The 8,709-nt window shown below is 38.0% G+C and overlaps 1 pseudogene; it reads left to right on the top strand.

The window, feature by feature from the left end:
- Positions 1-1,346, top strand: part of LOC103608680 — a 4,704-nt pseudogene extending 3,358 nt beyond the window's left edge.
- The last annotated feature ends 7,363 nt before the right edge of the window (positions 1,347-8,709 follow it).

Genomic DNA, 8,709 nt, shown 5'->3' with positions numbered 1-8,709 from the left:
AACGGCTGTAAGAGTTTTTAGTAGCCTACACAGGTTTTTCTATATGTAAGATCATGTTGTCGGCAAACAAGGACAGTTTGAATGGCAACTGCCTTGAGAAGTCTGCTGTCAGTCTGATGGGGTCTCCCTTATAGGTGACTTGACCCATTTATCTTGTTGCTTTTAGAATTTTCTATTTGTTTTTGAGTTTTGCCGGTTTGACTATCATGTGTCTTGGAGAGGATCTTTCTGGATTGAATTTGTTTGGGGATCTTTGAGCTTCCTGTATCTGAAGGTCTGCATTCCTCCCTATACCTGGGAAGTTTTCTGTTATTACTTCCTTGAAAAAGTTTTCAATGCCTTTTCCTTTTTCCTCCCCTTCTGAAATACCCATTATTTGGATGTTTATGCACTTGAGGTTGTCTGCTAGCTCTTTTAAATTTTTTTCATTTTTTAAAATTCTTTTTTCCTTTTCTTGTCTGCCTGAGTTATTTCAAAAAGACCATCTTCAATTTCTGAAATTCTTTCTTCTGCTTGCTCTAGCTTGTTGCTCAAGCCTTCTGTTCTGTTTTTTTATTTCATTGACAGAATCCTTCATTTCTAGGAGTTCTGTTATATTCTTTTTTAAGTTATTAATCTCTTTGTAAATTTCCTCCTTCATATCCTGGATACTTTTTTCTTGTTTCATTGTGTTTTTTAGTTGACTGTTCTCTTATTTCTTGGGGTTTTCTTAAAATCAGGGCTTGTAATTCCTTTTCAGTCATCTCAGTGTTTCTTCCTCTATGGGGTTTGGTAGTTCAGAATTACCATATTCCTTTGGTGGTGTCATATCTTCTTATTTATTTGTAGTTCTAATATTTTTACACTGATGTTTGGTCATCTGGTAGAGCACATATTTCTTCTGTCACTCTGGAGTTGGTTATGAAGAGGAAGACTTCCTCCTCTGTTTATAGGTTCTGCCAGTGACATTTTGTATCAAAGCAGTTGAGTGTGCAGTGGGCTGCCTTGGCTCCTGTTCGATCAATGTGCAGGTCCTGTGCACTCACCTGGGTGTCCTGCAATGTGAGGCGGTAGACCTGCATGCCCCTCTGGTGCTCAGGTGTGAGAGAGCCTATAGCTGTGTCAGTTCCCAGGTGCAGCTCAGGTCCTGCATGCTCACCAGGGTATTCTACATTGTGGGGCAGTGGGGCCTGTGTGCCCCTCCAGTGCTCAAGTGTGGGCAGGGCCTGTTGCTGCGTTGGTCCCTGGGCATGGCTCAGGTCTTGCTTGCTTACCTTGATGGACTGACAGGTGGGGCAGTGGGGCCTGTGTCTGCCTGGGTTATTTCAAAAAGATCGTCTTTCAAATCAGAAATTCTTTCTTCTGCTTTCTCTAACTAGCTGCTTAAGCTCTCTGCTGTGTTTTTTATTATGCTGAATGAATCCTTCAGTTCCAGGAGTTCTGCTACATTCTTTTTTAGGTATTAATCTCTTTGTAAATTTCTTCCTTTATATTCTGGATACTTTCTCATTTTGTTGTGTTGCCTAACTGAATCTTCTTTTATCTCATTGAGTTTCTTTAAGATTGCTGCTTGGAATTTCTTTTCAGTCTTTTCAAGGGTTTTCTACTCTATGGGGTCTAGTACTTGAGAATTACTGTATTCCTTGGTGGTGTCATATTTTCTTCTTTTTTTCATATTTCTAGTATATCTATACTGATGTCTGGTCATCTGGTAGAGCAGTTGCTTCTTCTATTATTCAAGTGGGCTTTGGGTAGAGATACTTCCTCCTGTAGATGTGTTTTATACTGCCTGTTGAGTAGGGTGTTTTGGGGGGGAGTTGTTTGTTTGTTTTTCTTTTTTTTTTGGGATGCTGTGGGGAAACCCAGAAAGCAATCATTTTATTTATTTCATCAGAGGAGAGTATTGCAAGACAAAATATATATAAAGATTTAGTAAAGCGAGCAACAATACAAATTAGCAAAATCAGGAAAAAAAGAGAAGTCTTCACAATAATCCCTACTTTTGGATGCTGTGGGGAAACCCAGAAAGCAATCATTTTATTTATTTCATCAGAGGAGAGTATTGCAAGACAAAATATATATAAAGATTTAGTAAAACGAGCAACAATACAAATTAGCAAAATCAGGAAAAAAAGAGAAGTCTTCACAATAATCCCTACAGAAGTGAAAAGTATTAAAGGAAATGTTCTGAATAACTTTATGCTGACAAATTGAGTACTTAGAATAGAAAAACTTCAAGCAAGACAAAAATTAATAAAACTAACTAAAAAAAATCTATACCAAGAAGGGAAATTAAATTAATAATTAGAAATCTTTCTGTGAAGAAAAGTTCAGACCCAGATGGCTTCACTGGTAAATTTTAACAAACATTTAAGAAAAAAGAAAACCAACCCTACATAAATACTTTCAAAAAAAACAGAGAAGAGTGATTTCACAACTCATTATATGAGGTCCTTATTACCCTGATACCAAAGCCAGACAAAGACATAATGAGAAAAACAAAACCAAATATCAACCTCATAAACATAGATGTAAGTGTTCTTAACAAAATATTAGCAAATTGAAACGAGCAACTTATAAAAAGGACTATACAGCACGATGAAGTGAGTTTTACCTCAGGAATGCAGTGTCAGTTTAACATATAAAAAGTAATTAATATGTCCCCATAATGACTAGCAGCAAAAACAAACAAAATTAATATCATATATCATAAAGAAAAAATAAGTTCTTTTATTGACAATTTACTCAGGAATCTATAAAAAATGGTTTACTGCATGTTGTCAAATGACTAAAGAGAGATCAAATATGCACATCACAAAGTAATGGTTAAGTTATGCAATGATGAATATGCTAATTACCCCAATTAGATCGTCACACATTGCATATATGTACTGAAATATGAGTAGGGTGTTTTAGTATTGGTTTCAGGTAGAGGCAGTAGTGTAGTCTTCGTGCAGTTACTTAGGCTGTATTTAGTGTTGGAGTTGCGTGTGAATGCCCCTATGGTCTAGGCACTGGGGCACTTAGTGATTCCTTGCTGAGGTTAGTGACACTGTGTTGATTCATCAAGGATGAATGCAGCTGGTGAGGTCCCCAGGAATGGTCCTGTCATCTGTTGAGCAGGAGCTGCCCTCGGCTGGTGAGATCCCTGGGCATGGTCCTGCTGTCTGTTTGAATATGTTATTTTATTCTCACTTATAATGGAAACACATAAGAGTAGTCTAGAGTAATTTTTATTGTTACCGGTGTTTACTAAGTCTCGAGACCAGCTGTAAGTTCTTACATTCAATATCTTATTTACTCTCACATCATGGATATATGTTAGGCACCGATATAAATAGCCCAGGGTTGCAGAGATGACTGTTGTTCACTCCTCTTTAGAACAAACATTTCCCAGTCTTCCCTTCAGTGTGCTGTGGCATGAGACTGAGTTCCACACGACAGACACCATTCCAGAGCCAAGATGGGCCCTTTCCACATTCTCTTTGTGCTTCTGTGGCAGGATGCATATGACAATGAGGCCCTACTTAGGTGATAAATGTATAAAAAAAAAGCCAGAGAGTGATTGCAACAGGGTGAGGATGAAAAAGAAAGAATGGATGCTGCTAGAATCAAGAAGGGGCACCTGGAGTGCCCTGAGGCACTGGTAATGTTCTATTTGCAGATCTCCTTAGTGGATATAAACTGATAATTTTATAAAAATTAGTTGAAGTGTATATTTTATACACTTTCATATGTGTATTGATGCTAAAGTTTACAATAAAATAAAGTTACAAAACTATGATTAGAGTTCTACTTAAACTGAAAACTGAACTAATCAACAAGCAAACACTGAGATTAATACACAAATATGTAGGAACAGCCTTCCTCATACAGACAGACTCACACTGAAGAGTACCAGCAGACGTAGGGTAACAGAGAGTAAAGACTATTACCTTTCCCGCACCCAAAGAAGAATTTCCACCCATGTCCATAAGAGAAGGAAAGTCAATGCAGTCTCCCTGTATAGATTCGTAGTAGGTTCTATGTCATTACACTTAGTTTATGCTTAAAATCTCATTACATATTATATAATAGCATTTTCTCAACCATTTCAACATTCTTGATAAATTCATCTTCTAATGAACTTCTTTAGAAATTATTTTCGATAGATAATTCTTTGTGATAAAAGGAATTTGGGAATGCAGAAATATAGACATATTTAGGCCTAAAGAAAAGATTGTGCTTTAATAGTTAGACCTGTTATAAAAAACAATCATTAAATTAGAACCTAATATCCCAATTGTGATTCAAGTTCAGAGGTGACTCATTAGTAAGAAACTTTGCACTGAGTCCCAGAACATTGGGTGAGAGCATTATTTATATTTCTTCTGCCTGGATAAGCTTTGTCCCTAGAGACCAGGATAGACCTGAAGGTAAAAGTCAGTTTGACTTGGTTAAGAAAACTGTAGAGCAGATAAATAGTTGGCCCTTGGTCTTTGCACGTCTACTCATAATGCAATCATCATGGGTTTTAACTTCCTTCAAATAGGTCACGACATTGTTAATTTGCCATGAATTCAGAGTAAATGATTCAATGTATAAATGTGCTGAAAGTGAACATTTTGTTAGCTCTTGCTAGGGATGAAAGATTAGAGAAAATATAAAAGGCTAGATAGAACTAGATAGGAAGAATTGAATAAAATTAGGGCCAAGGACAAGCGCTCACTCAGCACTGTCTCTGTGATTAGGAAATTGGAAGAGAGTTCACTAAATTCTTATTTCTCATAGTCTGTAAATTTGTGGAGAAATGTGTGTGTGAACAATTATGTCATTTGAGAATTTAAAAAAAGAAAAGGAAATTTGAAAAGGTAAGCATTGCTTTAACAGTATTCTCACTTCAGTATTTGGGTTAAATTTCCCAAACTATAAAAGTCTGCGGAGACAGAAATTTAATTATATTTTTATTTTGTTCTTGCTTTACTCAGGCAAGAGCCTTCTGATATCCTTTCATTAAAAAAAGCTTTTAATTAGTCCTTAAATTTCTAGTCTCCAAATAAAGCTCATTTGGAAATTTTCGTGATGTATGGGTGATCTCTGCATATTGAAAATGACATTTGAAGCTGGAGCCCCCTTAAAATATTTTCATGTGGCAGAACTCTAAGTGCCAGATAAGTAACTTGTGGATTAAACTGAACAGAATGAAATATAGTCTGTTATACCTCAGAACATTTGCTTTGTGTTTGGTGTAATTTTAACCTTTGATTCGTACTTGTTCCTCTGTCTGGACCAATTCCATCCTCCTTTTCCCTATCCTATTACCCATTGGTCCTATCTTTCTTGGAACATTTTCTGATTCCAAGAATGGGTAAGAGTTTCCTTCTGTGGCTTCCATTTCATTGGTGTTTTTCCCTACTATAGCATTTATCACATTGATTTGTAAATACTTTTCACATTGATTTGTCAAACCAAATAAAGTACAACTAGAAGCAGGCACTTTTCTCTCAAAACAAGTGGGCAGAGATCATAATCAAATATACAGGAAACATTCCCTTCTCTCCACATCCTCACCAGCATTTGTTATTCACCATCTTTTTGATCATAGCCAGTCTAATTGGTGTGAAATGGTATCTCAATGCAGTTTTAATTTGCATTTCCCTGATGACTAGTGATGTTGAACATTTTTCCATGTCCTTACTGGCCATTTGTATGTCTTCCTTTGAAAAATGTCTACTCAGCTCCTAAAATAAGATATTGTACAGCCAGTCTAATTGGGGTGAAATGGTATCTCAATGCAGTTTTAATTTGCATTTCCCTGATGACTAGTGATGTTGAACATTTTTCCATGTACCTACTGGCCATTTGTATGTCTTCCTTTGAAAAATGTCTACTCAGCTCCTAAAATAAGATATTGAAATACTAAATAATGGGCTGGTCACATGGCTCACTTGGGAGAGTGCGTGCGGTGCTGGTAGCACCAAGGCCGTGGTTTAGGATCCTATATAGGGATGGCCGGTGTGCTCACTGGCTGAGTGTGGTGTGGACCACACCATGCCAAGGGTTGCAATCCCCTTACCGGTCAAAAAAGAAATACTAAATAATACTAAAAACATTAAAAAAATAAGCAGAACCAATATAAGGATAGAAAGACAGACTGACTTAAAGAAATTTATTATGAGGAGATAGTTCATTGCAAGGGCTGAGAATTGCCATAATCTTCCATTTGAAAGTTGTAGACCTAGGAAAGCTAGCAGTGTAGGTCCAGTCTAGGTATGAAGTCTTGAAAAAGAACAGCATTGGTGTTGTAAGTCATAGTCTAATGCCAGAAGATTGATGTCCCAGCTCAAAGAACCAGGCAAACAGACCAAATTTTCACTTCCTCCACACTTTTATTTTAATCAGACCCCTAATAAATTGGAAGAGGTCCACCCACATAGGGGAGGGCCAATGTACTTTACTTATTCTACCAACTTAAATGCTAATTTCATTCAGAAGTACTTAGATATAGGGCCAGCCTGGTGGCGCACTCGGTAGAGTGCGGCACTTGGGTGCACGGCGGCGCTCCCACCGAGAGTTTGGATCCCATATAGAGACCAGTCTGCTCACTGGATGAGCGTGGTGTGGGCGCGACACCGAGGGTTGCAATCCCGTTGCCGGTCACGGTACGGGTGCGACACTGAGGGTTGCAATCCCGTTACCAGTCACGAAAAAAGACAAAAAGAAAAAAAAAAAAAAGAAATACTTAGGTATAATATTTAGTCAAATATCTGGGCATCCTGTGGCCAGTTGACACTTAAAATTAACCATCACAGTGGTATTTAAGTAAAAATCTTAATTCGAAAGCCGTGCTTTTCATCTTTTCATTGCATTGCTACTAAGATTATTACTAAAGCTTGTCTATTTGAATAAAATGAATATTCTGATTTTAAAGGGAGAACTCCTGCTTTAAATTTGATTATTCTCAGTATTTATTTAAAGCTCCACAAATAAATCTAATGCACAAAGAAAAGTAATCTGTAAACACTAAATCAGGAAGCCACCTCCTTAAACCCCAAGGAACTTGACACACACCAGGCCCCTGTGACTTACTGGCACCACTTGGCACACACCAGACTGGTAGCTTAGACATGATTTATTTAAATACTAAGGTACTTCAAGAAAAGTTCCAGGAAACATGCGTACTAAGTTTCAATTCCAATTTTCCACAAACTTTTTGAAGTAACTTCATATTAGTTGAGTACTTATGAGGTATTAGAAACTGAGAATGTAACAGTTAACAAGGTAATATTCCACCTTAGAGATCATATACTTTAATAAGGGATATGCATAGTTGAGATGGCACAGTGGACTCAGCAGTGGCTCGACACATGGAAGCTCTTACTACTCTTTCTACTTGCTAGGCACTTTATATAATGTTATTTCCTTTAGTTTTTAATGATAGTCCTATTTATAGACGAGAAATCTGAGGTTAAGAGATTCGACCACTTACCCAGTGTCGCACAGTTCTCATATCACTGGGGTGAGCTAAGCCCAGGGAAGAGGTAACACAGAAGCCAGTGCTCTCTAGTGAACGTGCCTCCTGAGTTTCTTACCCAGGCTCTGCACTGGGTTCCCGCAGATAGCACGAGATGAGTCAGCCACAAGGGAACCAGAAGCAGGAGAGTAGGGCACGTGCTTCAGATCAAGATGGACCTGGGCTCTAATGGCTGCTCACCACTTAGGAACTTATGCCTTTGGGAGTATTATGTAAGTTTTTTGAGGCTTCATTGCCTCCTCTGTAACCTAGGGTTGATAGAAACTTTCTCACATGGCTTTTGTAAAGATTAAATGACAAAATATATAAAAAGCACTTGGATAGTGATTGGCACATATTAACTGTCCAATAGGAAATAATTATCATTATAATTCTTGATAATACTATAATTTACCTCCTGAATCAAAGAGGATTCTACGTTGCAATAACAGAATCCTCTTTGATTCAGGAGGTAAATTATAGTATTATCAAGAATTATAATAATAATTATTTCCTATTGGACAGTTAATATGTGCCAATCACTATCCAAGTGCTTTTTATATATTTTGTCATTTAATCTTTACAAAAGCCATGTGAGAAAGTTTCTATCAACCCTAGGTTACAGAGGAGGCAATGAAGCCTCAAAAAACTTACATAATACTCCCAAAGGCATAAGTTCCTAAGTGGTGAGCAGCCATTAGAGCCCAGGTCCATCTTGATCTGAAGCACGTGCCCTACTCTCCTGCTTCTGGTTCCCTTGTGGCTGACTCATCTCGTGCTATCTGTGGGAACCCAGTGCAGAGCCTGGGTAAGAAACTCAGGAGGCACGTTCACTAGAGAGCACTGGCTTCTGTGTTACCTCTTCCCTGGGCTTAGCTCACCCCAGTGATATGAGAACTGTGCGACATTGGGTAAGTGATCGAATCTCTTAGCCTTTTGTTCTTAAGTTTAGGTGCACACATTCATGAATTTTTTAGTTTTCCTTCTGATTATTGATTTCTAGTTTAATTCCATTGTGATAGAAAAGATACCTTGTATAATTTCAATCTTTCTAAATGTATCAAGATGTGTTTTATGGGGGCGGCCCCCTGGCTCACTCGGGAGACTGCAGCGCTGGTAGCACCGAGGCCACGGGTTTGGATCCCGTACTGGCTGAGAGTGGTGCAGACCACACCGTGCCGAGGGTCATGATCCCCTTACTGGGGATCTTTTCAAAAAAAGAAAATCTGAAGGGGGGC

This window comes from Galeopterus variegatus, unplaced genomic scaffold, assembly GCF_000696425.1.
Source record: "Galeopterus variegatus unplaced genomic scaffold, G_variegatus-3.0.2 Scaffold8684, whole genome shotgun sequence".
NCBI classification, from domain to species: domain Eukaryota; kingdom Metazoa; phylum Chordata; class Mammalia; order Dermoptera; family Cynocephalidae; genus Galeopterus; species Galeopterus variegatus.
The sequence above is the reverse complement of the archived record's forward strand: the minus strand, read 5'-3'. Positions and strand labels throughout refer to the sequence as shown.